Source organism: Microtus oregoni, unplaced genomic scaffold, assembly GCF_018167655.1.
Source record: "Microtus oregoni isolate MIOR12 unplaced genomic scaffold, Mior012 000017F_ref0000208, whole genome shotgun sequence".
NCBI lineage: Eukaryota > Metazoa > Chordata > Mammalia > Rodentia > Cricetidae > Microtus > Microtus oregoni.
In genome coordinates, this window is record NW_024543076.1 from 9,882,997 (window position 1) to 9,900,040 (window position 17,044).

The window sequence follows — 17,044 nt, forward strand, 5'->3', positions numbered from 1 at the left end:
GGCTGTTAAGTCTCCAATATGTGCTTTCTCTGTTTTCTTTAGGTGGGCACTTAGTGCTATGAACTTTCCTCTCAGGACTGCTTTCATAGTGTCCCATAAGTTCGAGTATGTTGTTTCTTTATTTTCATTGAATTCAAGGAAGACTTTAATTTCTTTCTGTATTTCTTCCTTAATCCAGGTATAGTTCCATAGTTGACTGTTCAGTTTCCATGAGTTTGTAGGCTTTCTGGGGGTAGCATTGTTGTTGAATTCTAACTTTAATCCATGGTGATCTGATAAGACACAGGTGGTTACTAATATTTTTTTGTAACTGTGTAAGTTAGCTTTGTTACCGAGTATGTGGTCAATTTTCGAGAAGGTTCCATGAGTGGCAGAGAAGAAGGTATATTCTTTCCTCTTTGGGTGGAATAATCTATAGATGTCTGTTAAGTCCATTTGCTTCATTACCTCCATTAATTCTCTAATTTCTCTGTTAGGTTTCTGTCTGATTGACCTGTCCATTGGTGAGAGAGGAGTGTTGAAGTCTCCTACTATTAGTGTGTGCGGTTTGATGGCTGCCTTGAGTTTTAGTAATGTTTCTTTTACGTATGTGGGTGCTTTTATATTAGGGGCATAGATATTCAGGATTGAGACTTCTTCCTGATGAATTGTTCCTGTTATGAGTATAAAATGTCCCTCTCCATCTCTTCTGATTGATTTAAGTTTGAAGTCAACTTTGTTAGAAATTAGTATGGCCACACCTGCTTGTTTCTTAGGTCCATTTGCTTGATAAGCCTTTTCCCAGCCCTTTACTCTGAGTAGGTGCCTGTCTTTGTGGTTGAGGTGTGTTTCTTGTAGACAGCAGAATGTTGGATCCTGTTTTCTTATCCAATCTCTTAGCCTGTGCCTTTTTATAGGTGAGTTGAGGCCATTGATATTAAGTGATATTAATGACCAGTGGTTGTTAACTCCAGTCACTTTTTTAGTAGTAGGGTTTGTGTGTTTTCCTTCTTTGATTTGCGCTGGTGAAGGGTCTCTAGATGTCTGAGTTATTGTGGTCATTGTTGGACTCCTTGGTTAGTGATTTTCCTTCTATTATTTTCTGTAAGGCTGGATTTGTGGCTATGTATTTTTTAAATTTGTTTTTATCCTGGAAAATTTTGTTTTCTCCATTTATAGTGAACGAAAGTTTGGCTGGATATAGTAGTCTGGGCTTGCATCCGTGGTCTCTTAGTTTTTGCAGTACATCTATCCAGGACCTTCTGGCTTTCATGGTTTCCATAGAGAAGTCAGGTGTAAGTCTGATAGGTTTACCTTTATAAGTAACTTGGCCTTTTTCCTTTGCGGCTCTTCGTATTCTTTCTTTATTCTGTATATTTTGTGTTTTGATTATTATATGGCGAGGGGATGTTTTCTTTTGATCCAGCCTATTTGGTGTTCTGTATGCTTCTTGAACCTTCATAGGTACATCTGTCTTCAGGTTGGGAAAGTTTTCTTCTATAATTTTATTAAGTATATTTTCTCGACCGTTGAGCTGCACTTCTTCTCCTTCTTCTACTCCAATTATTCTTAGGTTTGGTCTTTTTATTGTGTCCCATATTTCCTGAATGTTTTGTGATGAGAGTTTGTTGGACTTGCTGCTTTCTTTGATCAGAGTGTTTATTTTCTCTATGTTATCCTCAGAATCTGAGATTCTTTCTTCTATCTCTTGTATTCTGCTGGTTATGCTTGATTCTGTAGTCTCTATTCGTTTACCTAGATTTTCCATGTCCAGCCGGCCCTCTGTTTGTGTTTTCTTCTTTGCCTCCATTTCAGTTTTCAAGTCATGAACTGTTTCCATTATCTGCTTGATTGTTTTTCCTTGGTTTCCTAGGGTATCATTCACTGATTTACTCAATTCCTCGAACTTTCTGTTATACTTCTCATCCATTTCTATAAGGGCGTTTTTTATATGCTGTTTAAGGGTGTCAATCACTTTCATGAAGTCAGTTTTTTCTACTTCTTCTTGATTAAGGTGTTCATGTCCTCCTGTTGTGAGGTCACTGGCTTCTGGTGGTTTCGTGTTGTTTTTCAGATTGTTGGGAGAATTCCTGCATTGGCGTCTGCCCATCTCTTCCTCCCAATACTCCCCTTTGGATCTTCTTTTACAGGATCAGGTCTTCTTGCCCACTGATGTACCTTCCCAGTGATGTCACTCCCCAGAGATGTTTCTCCACAATGATGTTTCACTTGGGGCCCAGATCGAAACTCCGTGCTGCTTGGTTAGCTCACAAACAACGGGCCCACCCTGCTGGCTGTGGGCAGGCTATGGGAACAAAGGATCTACAGGCCACCCCTTTGTCCTCCCGGTTCGGGTTCGGTCCCAGCGCCCTAGCAGGCTGAGCAGGGAGGCGCTATGCCGCTGAAGATTGGAGGGAGGGAGGGAGACAGGGAGTGGGGGGATCTGGATGTATCTGAATGGGATAGGAAGAGAGGAGGTATGGAGGAAGAAATACTCTTGATCCTATGTTTGGCTTATTTTTTGTAGATACTGCTCATGTATCAGCTGGTAGTTATATTTTTATCCTGCACCTCTTCACATTTTCATATTATACCTATGATAAATTTTCTATAATCATAATGACCTTCCATTTCTCATATACAATACACTTTCTGCTTCTAGGCATTCATGTCCTCTTCAGAGGAATTTTTCTAATTCAGGTGTGTATGTCTACATCCTTCTTTCTTTCCATGTTTGAGTTTAGAAGCTGCCCTCCGTAACATAGAACCTAGACTCATCCAATTGTTAGACCATTTGTTTATACCCAGATCCTTTGGTTTATGCCTCTTATTATCAAACATAGCTGCCTTATTAATTTACTCATTTATATTGTGACCATAGAATCACTGACTGATCCTATTCTGCTATATTTTCCATGTCTGACAACATAGAATGTTCATGCTCCTTAAATATTTACAAAGTAAGGATATCAAGGAAGTAGAAAGAAAGAAAGAAAGAAAGAAAGAAAGAAAGGAAGGAAAAGGAGTAAAGAATCAATGGACTCAAGTCATCTCTCATTCTTGTGGCAGTACTCATTACAAGAGTAGAAACCTATCAATATCCAAAGTAGTCAAGGTAAATGATAAGGTCGACTCTGTTGTAACATAGCAGGCAGAGTACAGGCCCTCAGTATAATTGTCCAGAGTTGTGCTGACACAGAATTTTTTCTTTGTTTTTTAGAACTTAGAATCATTAAAAATCTCAGTCATAAATATCAGTATAAAAGCCAACACTGTCCATGACATGCATTGGATACAAAGATTCACTGATCAGCCTCAGGTACATCTTTCCTGTGTCCCTTATGTTCCCTTCTCACAATCTTGATATAGCTGGAATCCTAGTTTACAGGGGACACATTTCTCTCCTTTCCCTCTATTACCAGAGCATGAACAACTTTGCTCTTGAAGCATGAACCCTGAAAACAATGAAAAGTAGCTATTCCTGAGAAATTAGTTCCTTATTGTAGAGTTTGCTCTTTCAGAAAATGTTAGACTCTTCAGAGTTGGTAAGCAACAGATACACATACTTGCTTTGTGCTGGTGTGTGTGTGATTATGATACTTTGTGGTAATAGATTTGCCAATGAGTATTTAAATGAGCCCTTAAGCATAGAGATTTACACAGACAGCCTTCATGCTGTAAGAAGCGTGATTTTGTCAGGTGAATAGGGCATAGTTTAAGTATGATGCACCCAGAACAATAGGAAATGATTGCACATCACCAAAGATGGGTTTGAAAAGAAGCAAATTTACATTTCACTTTTTTACATTCAAATGCATTCATTAATGGAAAAAAAGTATCATCTATGTCATTTCCAATGAAAATATTTATTTATTGAGAGTCATTTGAAAGTGCTATCAGATAATCACATAGTAATACTAAAGTATATATTTTAGCTAGGCATATACCCCCTCGTCTCTCTTTAGTTCTTACCTCAGTTGTATTTTTTTAACAAATATATATTTACATAATGAATCACATTCTAATCATATGCAAATTTGTAGTAGAAAGATTGGTACAAACCCCCTCTAAATTATCACAAGAGCAAACTAAAGGTTTAAAATTGGCTGCAGTGAATTTAAAAGAGATTGATTTCATGTGGAATGATTAAAAAACATACAGAAACTAAAGCTTACTTTGACACTCAATGAATTCTGCCTGCTATGCACCCCTCGTGTGGTAGATTTAAATAACCTAGGAAAGTTTCTTGTTCTCATGGATTTCATTGAAAAGTTAAAGAACAGAAAATTAGTGAATGGATAACAAATGAGTAAATGAACAAAAGAGTAATAAGAAAATTATGAGTGTTGCCATAGAAATTGAAAAGAATAATATAAAAAATAAAAGTAATTATATGGTTATTTATATATTCTGATTATTAGATAATTCAGCTTTAAGCTAAATTCAGAATGAAAAGAATAATACAGATACTGAGAAATGTCTTCCAAATTATACCAAGACATATAGATAGACAGGTTTATATTATGGTTGAAGATAACATAAATTTGATGTGTCTGAAAGGCAATGATAAAGATTACAAGTGTTATAAAGATTTCTCAGTTATGGGCCTGTGAAATAGCTTAGCAAGTAAAGTTGTTCGCCACCCAACCTGACAGCTTGAATTCAGCCACCAATCCTCTTATGATGGAAGCATTCAGCCTATAAAACCTTCAAATAAAGTGAAAAGAGAAAATATGCAACCCTACCATTAATAATGAAGCAAAGGATTTGACATTCTAAAAAGGAGACTTAAGAATGACCAACAAAGTAGGAGAATTTTGAAAAAAGGATATGCTGAAAGCCAGGAGGAAATGTTCTGCATCCTCTAAGAGATCAGTTATTATTCTCACATGGCAGAAAGTTGTTCTTGTCCTGAGTTGGAGGATTTCTTCTTTCCCATGTTATCCTTTGTTCCCCTCCAAACACAGATAGCAGCAATTTCGTTGATTGTCAGCTGAGGAAAATAAAAAAAAAAGTGCCATTAAGTCATAGAACTCTACATGAATCTGACCCCCAGACTTTGCTTTAATGTAATTTGGGGAGGTTCCTTTGGGGTACAGCCCAATGTACCATGACAATGAAAGGAACATCCTTAAGAGAGAGGGATGCTGTCAGGCAGAAAGCCAGAGGGAAAAAATGGGACTCAGATTCGTTGTTTTTATGACAATTAGTTCTTGGAAAACCACTAACTTTCTGTGTGATACTAGTCTTAGTTCTTCAAAGGGCAGAGCTGCCAATGACTTAATTTCTTGATTCTGGAATCTACCAAATTAGGGGCAACACTACCAACACATGTATCAGCCAACAAAACTCATACAAATGAAATGTAATAATGAAACATAACAATGTTGTGGTGACTACCATTTTTCCAAGTAAATTTTACATACTGCACCATGAACCAATATTTTGCCTTATCTTATACAGAAATGGCAGTTTAATGAAAAAAATTCTAGTTTCAAGATTTGTTTTTAACAAGGGTCCCTTATATCTGTGTCCACACAGATAAAAGAAATTCAATATAAATGCATACAATTCAGATATGCATTGAACCTCTTCCATTCTAAACAATTCTGCAGTCAGTTTTAGCCTCATTTGGTTACTTTATTCTTTCATATTATATTATAAAAGAAAACTCATGGTCTAGATTTATTTATTGCTTCACACAAATGTTTTAAATGTCAAAGGAAAAATAATGGCAGAAATATTTAGAGAGTGAAATATTTAGAGAAATATTTATTAGAGAAATATTTATTATTTATTAGAGAAATATTTCTAAATATTTAGAGAAATATTTAGAAATATTTAGAGAGAAATATTTAGTCTTTAAATATTTATCATAAATTATTCGACTCACAATATTGAAGTATAGGCAAGCAAGAATAGGATTATTGTTCTATTTCTCCTTTGAGTGGTCACTATTGATGATAAAATGCAATGCATTCTTGGCTATATAGTCTATCCTTAAATTACCCAGATTTCACCTTGTCCTAGAAAGACTCTTATGTGAAATGAATTGTTTAAACTCCACCCTTACAATGCTAGCATTTTACATAAGAGTAACCTCAAGAGAAAAATTCAAACCAAGACTGTGCTCAATGGATTAAGTTAGAGCTGTCTTGGCTTGTTTCTTTTCTTTTCTTTTTTTTTCTTTTTTGAATAAGCAGAGAGTATACACATAAGATAACTCACCCAAAAAGCCAGATATTTTTATCTTTGCCCAAACGTGAACATTTATAGCCAATAATGCCAGAGAAAATATAAGAACAATAGTATCATTGAAAACAAAAATATACTTTCAAGCAAAATAATCAAGGGAATGAAATCAGTATGAGACCTACTTCCACTAGTTCTCTTTGTAACAAGGTACATCCAAAATAAGCAGATGACATTCTGTGGGTTGGGGATGAATGACTAAGGATTTACGGCAGGATTGTATCACAAGATTATGTGTAATTGATGCATTTACCTCTAAAAGCTTTTGGTTCTACAGAAGCTTAAAGCATTGCTGAAAATGCATTGAAAGAACAAGAATGATTGAAAATTGTACTATGTTGAGAACTGAGGTGTTTTAGCAACCACCATTTTTTCATTTGTTTTTGTTTTTATTGGTCACCGTCATGCCTCTGACCATTGAGAGCACTCTGTATCACGGCAGTGATGTAATAGAAAAGATAATCATAAATAATAAGGAATGTCATAATTCTGCATTTCTTTTTATCTTATTTTATTTATTTAGATTTTATGATTTTGTGTTAGGTAATACCTATCCCTTGTTATTATCGAATTAAACTCTATTTCTACGTTCAAGGAGCCTATAATTTAGTGATACAAAATAAATAAATAATTATGGATCCTTTGTTTCTGTAGAATATGTCATCTGATAAAATTCAGTAAAAAGATAGCTTATATTACTTTTTACTAAAATTCCATGTGATATTGGTTCCAATTCATTCAACAAGTCATCCATAGAGTAAATATTCTCAATTATAAATTTTAAAATATGTTTGATACTTAATTAGTTCTTACTTAGAGATAGGCTAACTCTCCCAAGACTAGAGATTGGTTTACCAAAACAATACCAAATGACTTCCATATTTAATTGATTACAAATGTTTTAAGCTCAGAATATGAAAATAGAAAACAATTAGAGAACACAGACTTTTCATTAAAATTTTATCAAAAAGGAAGCCTATTAGCTTTTTAAGTGGGACAAACTTTTCTTACTCTTCATTTTAAAAGTGTTTTCTAATGGGACCAAATATGTCAAAACAAAAAGAGCCTCATAATATATTTTTATACTTAACCGTAGAAGAAATCACATTATGGTTATTTTTTAGAATGAAGCCTTATCGTGTAATGTTAGTCTTTCAGTAACTGGGAAGATGATTTTATAGGAGGCTGGAGAAACTGTTGAGAAATAACCAACTCATGATGATCCAGTGAAATATCTAAAAAGGTAAATTAATTTGGAGCAATGAATGATTGTGTTTAGGTGGTTTTCTCCTTTTTACAGGATCTAACCCCAGAGAATGGTGTTACTCACTCTTAAGGTAGGTCATCCATTTCAGATAACCTATTCCAGATAATCCCGCACTGATTTGACCAAAGCCTTTTCTCCCAAATGACGCTAGTCAAATTGATAATCAATACAGACCATCAGATCCCTTAAGGATTTCACATGTTAAATGTAGCAGTAATATACATTTTGGGAGTCAGGTTACAACAGTATGTACTTTTCTCCAGTTCTCCTTTAGGTTCTGGGAGATGGATGGTACGGGTGGTATAGCTAATCTTGACTTTTACAGATTCTCAAGGTGCGGAGAGAATGGTAAAGATCAGGTCAGAGAAACACTGTAAATAACTTTCCAGCTTTTCAACTTCTGTGAATAAATGGTCATCAGCCCTAACTCTGACTTGGGCTGTTTGAACTCACACTCCCATCCTCTCAGAAACCTAGTGTTCCTCACCTTTTTTTTTAAATTAATTTTTATTGAACTCTACATTTTTCTCTGCTCCCATACCTGTCTCTCCCTTCTCCTTCACTCTCCCCCATGGACCTCACATTCCCAATTTACTCAGGAGATCTTTTTCTACTTCCCATGTAGATTAGATCTATGTATGTCTCTCTTAGTGTCCTCATTATTGTTTAAGTTCTCTGGGATTGTGATTTGTGAGTTGGTTTTCTTTGCCTTATGTTTAAAAGCCACTTATGAGTGAGTACATGTGATACTTCTTTCTGTGTATGGGTTACCTCACAATGGAGTACTAAACAAGAGAAAAAAAATGACATCTTGAATTTTGCAGGAAAATGGAAAGAGCTAGAAACATCATTTTGAGTGAGGTGACCCAGTGGTTTCTTATAGCACATAGTTCCTCTATATAATACTGTACTACAAAATACTTAGTGGTAATAACTTCTTGATTTCAGAGGCTAACTCAAAAAGACAGAGATCCCACTGGACTTCAGAGACATTCTGATACCTTAACCCAATCCTATTAAATGTGTTAACAGAGTCATTATTTTTATTATGAGACCCTCATAGCAAGATAATGAACAGAATACCTAAAATGTCAAGTTAGAAGAGATATAAATGTGACAAAAATGTATATATATACCATATGGTCTTTTTTGTTTTTTCTCATGTGAACCTTAGAGCTTTCACTTTAGTGTTTAAATTGGATTGAGACAGAGTAAAACGTCAAGATAACTATGTTTTTGTCAATTCATTAAATTTACAAAGAGCAGTAAACAGTATACCGAATAGAGTAGCACTGTTATGTCCTCAAAACGACTTATTGGCAAAGGAAGTCCTAGAACTCGGGTAGCTGTTAACTGCTAATAACTGTGCAGTACTAAATTAACCACCTGAAATATGTGCTTCTTTTGTACCAGGGAAAATAGGACAATAGTGAATTTCTGTGTTATTATTCAAAGTTAAGACCTTAAATATTCACATTTCAACATATAATCAAGTTACAAATGAATTTGTTAATTAGTAGCACTGTTTATTTTGGGGACAGGTGTTGAGAGAATGGGATTTAAAGGACAGAAAGTTCTGTGTGTTTTGACATGCAGTGTATAGAACCTCAGTCTTTGAAATAATCACCAGGGAATCTCAATCCTTTCCTGAAATGCTTTCAAACATCCTGTTGTCATCATAGCAAAATTGAAGGCACTCTAGCATGAGAACTGGCAGGAATATTAAATACAGCCTCTGTTTCAGAGGAAGCAGAAGGAATAATGATACTATGATTTCTACAAAAGAAACTTAAATATGGCTTCTTTTTCTAGAAGATTCTAGCTTTGTTGTAGTTTAGAAATTCAGACACTGGTTTGCTTAATGATAAACTTTTAAGCTTGCTTATCTTGGAAAATATTTGTATTTTTTAGATCAGTATTTTATCTTAAATTACAGACACATTATTTTAGAGCAAGATACATAAATACAATTTCTTCTGGTTAAGATACATCTTAAATTTTATTGCATGCTATTTTTAAGTTCCGTCTTGACTTCCACAACACTTACTTAGCAATTATTACAATTTAATTTACAATTATACAAGAAACTTATTTTCCTATCTTGCTCTTTTTCTATAGGTAAAAAACTATATTACATGGAAATTTCAGATATTAAAAAAATATTTTTATTTTATGTGTACAAGTTGTTTTCCTGAATGGATGTTCGTATACCATATGTATGCTTGCTTCTAATTGAGACCAATAAAAAGGGGGGCCTCAAATCCTCTGCAACAGTTTTATAAAAGCTTTTGAAGCAATATGTAGGTACAGTGAATGGAACCTACTTCCTGTGCAAGAGGAGTAAGTGCTCCTCATTACTGAGTCATCTCTTCAGCCCCAGAAATTTAATAAATAAGGCAAATGAATACAAGATTGAACAAGTATCTGCCCATCTTCTACAGGCTCTTTGGGCATGTTAACTGATCTTTAACAGTAGGTAATATTGTCTTAACACTACTGTGTGAACATGGATGTTATTTTAGTTTCTACAGTTTCTTTGCCCTTATAGATGACCACTCACATGGACAGGGAATTAAAACCTGTAGAGGAAAAAGATGAAAGCTAAATAATCACATACAAAAAATTGTAAAATATCTCCAGTTGTGCTTACTTCCCTCTAAACTCCTTAATTACCTTTATTTCAAGTTGTATTGTCAGAGCTTTCAAAGACTGGGGTACTGAAGAAACAAGAATTTAAAAGGCATTAAGTTGAAAAATATGAGATTTTAACAAAAGAGACACTATTGGCTAAACTATAGCTATAGTCTTAGGGGAGTCATTGAAATGAAGGTATTCTCTAATTTCAGAGATATATATACCCTACCATCTACACTAAAATAAAGGAAGCATTAACTCACATGTTATAATTCTTTGAGAAAACATGTTGTAATCGTTTGAGAAAACATGTTGTAATTCTTTGAGAATTGAGATTTTTTTTTTTCTGTAAAAACCAGACTGAACGTTTTGGGCAGCACATCACAGTCAACATTTAGTGAACATGGATAAGAGCTCCAAAACGCACAGGGCTTGCTGATCATCAGAAACAACTTTTTCTATGTAAAGTTAGGCATTCCTATTACTGTTTCAGTATAAGCAATAGCGAAGCCACAGTCTTCTCTTTACATCACAGACATACTGAAGACTGGGAACTTTACAAGCAAGGCTTCAGTATCTTTTATAATTTTAATGATTAATTACTCTTTTGGTTGCCTGGTGGATAACATTTCATGTTTACCAATATAAGATAGATAGATAGCACAACTTCTGCTTGGAAACGTATACCACTAACTAGTGATGGAAAAATGTAAGTAGCCGAGGGTGATCATCACATCAGTATACAGACAAGTGAGAACACACAGTGACTCTGAGGTGATGGCAATGAAGAGATAATACATCACACTTGCATTAATGTGGAGACTATTTTTGTATCCCTAAGTCATCACATCATGTGACAGAAACTAAATAGTCTCTAAAATCAAAGTAGCCATGAAAAGAAGTTTTACTAATTTGAATCATGATATGTCTCCACTGAAATAATAATAATAATATTATTTTAGAGCAAGATACATAAATACAATTTCTTCTGGTTAAGATACATATTAAATTTTATTGCTTACTATTTTTAAGTTCCGTCTTGACTTCCACAACACTTACTTAGCAATTATTACAATTTAATTTACAATTATACAAGAAACTTATTATTATTATTATTTTGGTTTTCTGAGCCAGGATTTCTCTGATCTTTAGAGCCTGTCCTGGAACTAGCTCTTATAGACGAGGCTGGCCTCGAACTCACAGAAATCCACCTGCCTCTGCCTCCTAAGTACTGGGATTAAAGGCATGCGCCACCACCACCTGGTTGAAATTATTTTTTTTTAGTGTTCCATTTCTTAAATTCCTCTACAATATACACTCACCTGATAGTTTCAACTAATTTTTGGAGAGAAAATTAATGCTTTCAACTCATTCCTCCCCCCAAAGCCCAAGAAGTTTTATCCTTGAAACTTCAACATAGGAAAGAACTGTGTTTCAACCAAAGATTCAAACCTCTGCCTTCAAATGAGAGGATTCTTTTTATGTGGAAATCTGATTAGGAAATGGCCTGGGAAACATTAATTAGGGTTCAGATTTGCTGCCTATTTCAAGGCACGGGTTCTCTGGAATTATAGTATCTATAGCCAATCATTCCATATAGCTCTGATTTACAGTAAGCCTAATTAGCTGTCCATCTGTTTTTACATGTGGCTTACTCTCTAATCAAGCAGTTTGAGGGCATACTTTTTGCACTTGAACTGGCTGCAAAGTATCTGTATGCACTGTAACATAGTCTCATTGTTACTTACAGTTAATTAGAAGAGAGAGCCAGAGTGTTCTTGTCTCTATGCATAGAGTGAGATATCATTTAAAGGCTGGAGCATTATTTTCCTTAGCTTGATGAATGTTTACTGTCACCGCTCAATAAGAGATGAGCTACAGTCTGCTAGTTTTGGCAGTGTCTGCATAGAGGGGCTGTTTAGCTTGTCCTCCTGAATTACAGCTCCATTTATTTCATCCAGTTTCATTAATCTTCTGAGTACCTTCATGGCTGATGGTATGGCTACTGCTAGTGTTGAGGGGAGGATTAATTATAAGTAGTTTGGAGCAATGCATCTATGGGAGCCAGTCTCCCCAAATGATTTGGATGTCATTTTAATTAACACAGAGCAGGGGTGTAAGAGACTGCAGAACATTTGCAAAGGACAGTCTCCAGAGAGAAGGTCAAGGAAGGGGTAAAAAGCAATGAATGTGACTCTTGGGGAAACCATGCACTAGGAGGCTATTATAAACTGAAGCCTCAATACTCGGTATTTATTGGTAGGTCACAATGTACGATTGGAGCAATTATCTGTTTTTGGACAATATAGTAGATGTCAACATAGAAGATGCTTTAACACAAAAATTTCTGCTACCAAGTCGATTTTCTGTGGGACAGAAAGAGTTACCTCCCATGAAACAAAAATATGTACCTAAGTTGATTTAGGAAAAAAATGCATCAAATCTTAAATCTCTTTTCTATTTCTTACTGCTGACATGTAAAATGTCATTTTGATTCTGCTCTTCTTTTCATCAAAATCATCAACATGTCAGATGCTGTAGAATCATTGAAACATAGTCAAGGAGCCGAAGTTCTAAGGCGAGAGAGAAAAATTACTGTCATTGTTTTGAAAAAAAAAGTTGTTTGCGAAATGATTTTTTTCTTTGTAATGGTTCTTATTTCCTCATCAGCTTACCTTATAATTTAAAGGAGGCTCTTCTAGGAGGAAATTTTTGATTCCTGGAAAATTATATGTCTTATTTCTAATGCACTCATTATCTTTGTCAGACTGAGTGATGAGGATGATGAGAATGGAGATAGCTAATGCTTATGGTGCACTTAAGCTCTTCCTCCCACTGGTAAAGCCTTTACATTCGTATCATATTTACTCCTCATAGGTTATATTACCGCCTTCACAAATGCAGAAAGTCTTTGTAAAGTTCAAAAGAATATCTGTCCCAGCTCGGTGCTTTTTCTAGCTCTCTGATCCTTTGCCACCCTAGCATAACTTCTCTTCTGTTTCCATTACCCTGCTCAGGACAGAAAAAAAATCATTAGTATTTTTCCTACTAGATAGCCAGCAAATGTAGGACCGCTTGCTCTCCAAAAACATTTCTTTTATAGTGTTGGCTTTTTTTTTTCCTTTTGTTTGTGACTGCTTTTTAGGGCAGGGGTTCCTTCCATCCTCCGTGATAGGTGTCAATCAACATATCTTCCATATCACTGGACTTGCCTGAGAGATGGGTATTCCTTAATTTGTATACGTCTTGCCCATCAGTTTCAAAAATACATATAGTATCAGTACTGAGAACACATCACACCAGTTCCAGCCATGCTATGCTGCCTTCTTCTAAGACACCATCAGATTTCATACGGCTCTTTGCTTCTTCCCTTATAATTTCCCCTTGTTTCCTTCTCTCTGTCCCTGTGTCTTCCACACATGTGTGTTTGTATTGAAAAATAAAAATGTTTCTGTGTATGTATTATAAACAAAAGTGTGTTTTTCTCAGCATGGTTCCCAGAACACTGGTATTTAGTCAGTCCTATTTGAGTGAATGAGCTGACATTATATCTAAAAACATATTTATCCAATGTCTGTTATTTCAGAATTCTCTTCTTATATTCATTGTTCTTTGCTGTTATACTATGGTGCTTATTGTTCTATACAGATAATGATACATAATAGTTATGCTTTTGGTTTTCAAATAACTAAGTGCATTAAATATACATATAAAAGGAATAAAAGAATAAAACAGCAAATAGTGAATAAATTGAGTCAACAGATAACAACATCATTAAATCAGGGGTTCGAAATGATGAGCACAGACAAGTGCAGTACACTAATTGAGAGAGTAAACACAAGTTAGGATTCTCAAGTATTGAGCATATAAATATCTAGGATAATTACACTAGAGAAACCCTGTTCAAGCAGCCCACTGGATTTTGTATTCCAAAATGTCCACGATGGAACAAATAAAGCCTGCAGGTGAGAATTTCAAGTAGAGAATGAAGAGCAGTAGACAGTAACATCATCAAATCAGACACTTACTATTAACCAGCACAAACTGACTGGGGCAGTATGGGCAGTGAACAGGAGGTCTTAAATGAGTTATTCTCCTTGGATACAGATTCCGTGACTAAAGGGCTTCCTTTTCCTACTGCAGGAATTTTTATTTGATGGGTTAAACACTAGTTACCTGGGTTGAATGTTTTACCTTCCAGTTGTTCTCAAGGTTACTGTATTTTTAAGAACCTTAGCCTAGATAGAAGGCCATTGAAGACAACTCTTAAAATTATAAAAAGGATGCTAAAGTGTACCTCTTCACAATTGATGGCTTCTGGTGGGGAATTTGGTTTTCTTAAAGGGTCTGGACGTGTGGAATTTGACCATGCTCCAATGAGTATACGTACAATACAAATTGGATCTCTTTCCCTCTTCTTTTATTTTGAAGGAAATGTCACCAGGGTAGGAGGTGAACCTGGGAGGACTGGGAAGTGATGTGGCCAGGGTACATTCCCAAAGACTCAATAAAAATATTATGTTGGGGGACAAAAGGAACCTGAGGAGCCTGTTATTTTTCCCTGATGCTTACAGGGTTGGAAGAAGAGCCTGATACAGGATAGGTGCTTTTTTGGAACATTTGGGACAAAAATGCTGAAGACTGAAGAGAGCGGAGCAACCCTGCTTCAAGACTCTGCTTCTCAGTCAGCATAGACAACACCTAATAATTTACCTCTATAGTACATTACAATTTTTAAATATTACATTAAAGTTATATTTTCTACATATAAATCTGTAAAATTTTCCAGTGGTTATTTTTAGAAGCAGCTCACATCTGTATTCTCACATAGAAAAACAACTTTTGTTTTCCAGTAAAGTTTTGTATGCAATTCAATTTTAAAATGTACCTCAGATATCCTGGAAAACAAAATTAAAAGAAAGAAATACAGCATCATTTAGATTCATTATTATTTCATGCAAGGTGGTTTTGAAGAGGTGGAGTAATTATTGAAATATTTCTTATCAATCATGGTTCATAGAACCTAGCTTCCTATATATAGCTTAAAGATTTTCATTTCTTATATTCCTTTATGCTTAAAATTATGCCATTATTATTTTATACATAGGTTATTGATATATCTACCTTGTTTTCCTTAATGTGATCCTAATTGCATATATCTTCCTTTTCATACAAACTATCAAACAAGAATGTTTCCATGGATTCTGTGTATCATTTAATGGGTTTTCATCATTATAAGAATATGTACTAAGAAGCCAATTGTATATGATATACTTGTCATGTGTGTACTTGTTATGTGCCACATAAATGTTAATATAAATATCAAATTATACTACCTAAAAAGTTTAGAGGGTGCATAATTAGGAGCTTTTGAAACAGTAACTATCTTTTAAAGATCTTGAATCATATATATTGTAGATCTCTCAGCAGAAGGTAACAAAGTCATAATAGTGTTTGTTCAGAATTGTGAGCTCCCAAGTTCATGTAGATAATTCATCACAAGTGTTTCATTTGGTATCTCTGCTACGTCTTTGGTATCTGACCCTTCAATAAATCAGTTTGAAAGCTGTCCTTCATATATTGTCACCAGTCAATTCTGGTTTTGTGAATTTTTATGTGCTAAGGTTTCTTAATTTATAGAGCAATTGCTCACCCATAATTATTACTTCTGAAGTGTGTATGTGTCCACACATGCACCTGTGTGTGTATGTGTGTGTGTGTTTATAGCACTGGTTGTCATTATTGATAAAGCCACATACTAAGTTTTTTTTTCTTTTTGACCGAAGTTATATTTCCATTCACTAATGGCTGGTCATAGGCATCATGTAAAGAACTTCTGAAGCTGCTGCTGAAGGGTGAGCTTCCTCTTGGGCTTGATAGTTAAAGACAGTGAACACGTGTTTAGAAGAGTAATGACCGCAGAAGAAGTGGCAAACAGACTTCCTATCTTTTTCACACAGGTCTCTCTGAGTAGACATGCTGGCCTTAAGCTCATGATTACCTTTTCTCACCTTCCTGAGAGGGGATTAGCTGCAAGTGTCAACATGTCTAGCTGGAGATAGACAGATTTATGAAGAACAGGCATCCACGATAATTCTAAAGGGATTTTGGAGGTCTGCATTAACGTGTCATAACACAGTACAGATGCATCATCTTTATTTCCTCTCTCTTCTATTATATCAATTGAATGACCCAGTAATATGTTTATAGATAATACTATAGATATTGTAAGAACTTGGAAATATCTGAATTACACATTAGCACTCTATATGTTATAACTGTTCTTTTTCTGTAGGACTCTGCCTTGAAACCAACTTTCTTATTTTGTATTATCACTTATTTTCCTTGATAAAGCAAGTCTACCAGTATGAGTAGGAACAGCAACACCATAGTCCCATGGTCCTTGCACTTATTAAGCTATTGTCCAAGTCTATACCTGCACTGCTTACTCTATAGAGACTTATTATTCCTGAACTTAGTGATTCAAACATTTATGTACTTTTAATTTCACATGTATACATATAAAAATATGCAAACCATCCTTGTGACTCCTTTGCAAAGAGAGTTAGACAGTACAAGCCTTCTCTACTTATGTTTGAAGATATACTTTAATGAAGATGTATTGAGCTCCTTGGAGTTCTATTACTTTTCCTGTTGCCATAATAAAATAACCTGACAAAAGCACCTCAAAGACAAAGACTATAGTTTGGTTCCCAGATGGCGGGCTCAGTTCATCATAGGTGGGCAGTCTTAGTGGCAGGTGAGTGAGGCAACTGCAGAAGTTTCCCACTCAGTCAGGAGACAGACTAACAGATACAAGAGCTCAGCTTCTCTTTATATGGTCCAGGCCGCATGCCCAGAATATGATGATGCCCACATTTAGGGTGAGTCTTCTCAATTAAGTTAATCTAA

The 17,044-nt window shown here is 35.2% G+C and overlaps 1 protein-coding gene across 5 annotated transcripts in view; it reads left to right on the top strand.

Annotated features, from left to right (window-relative positions):
* Positions 1–17,044, top strand: part of Lingo2 (leucine rich repeat and Ig domain containing 2) — a 1,050,166-nt gene that overhangs the window by 332,525 nt on the left and 700,597 nt on the right. The window contains exon 1 of one of the 5 annotated variants that reach the window (XM_041667317.1): positions 7,510–7,568. The exons of the other annotated variants lie outside the window; for them this stretch is intronic. The gene's annotated coding sequence lies outside the window, so the exon portion shown is untranslated. Of the gene's footprint in view, positions 1–7,509; positions 7,569–17,044 lie in introns of those variants that run through there. 5 annotated transcript variants of the gene reach the window in all.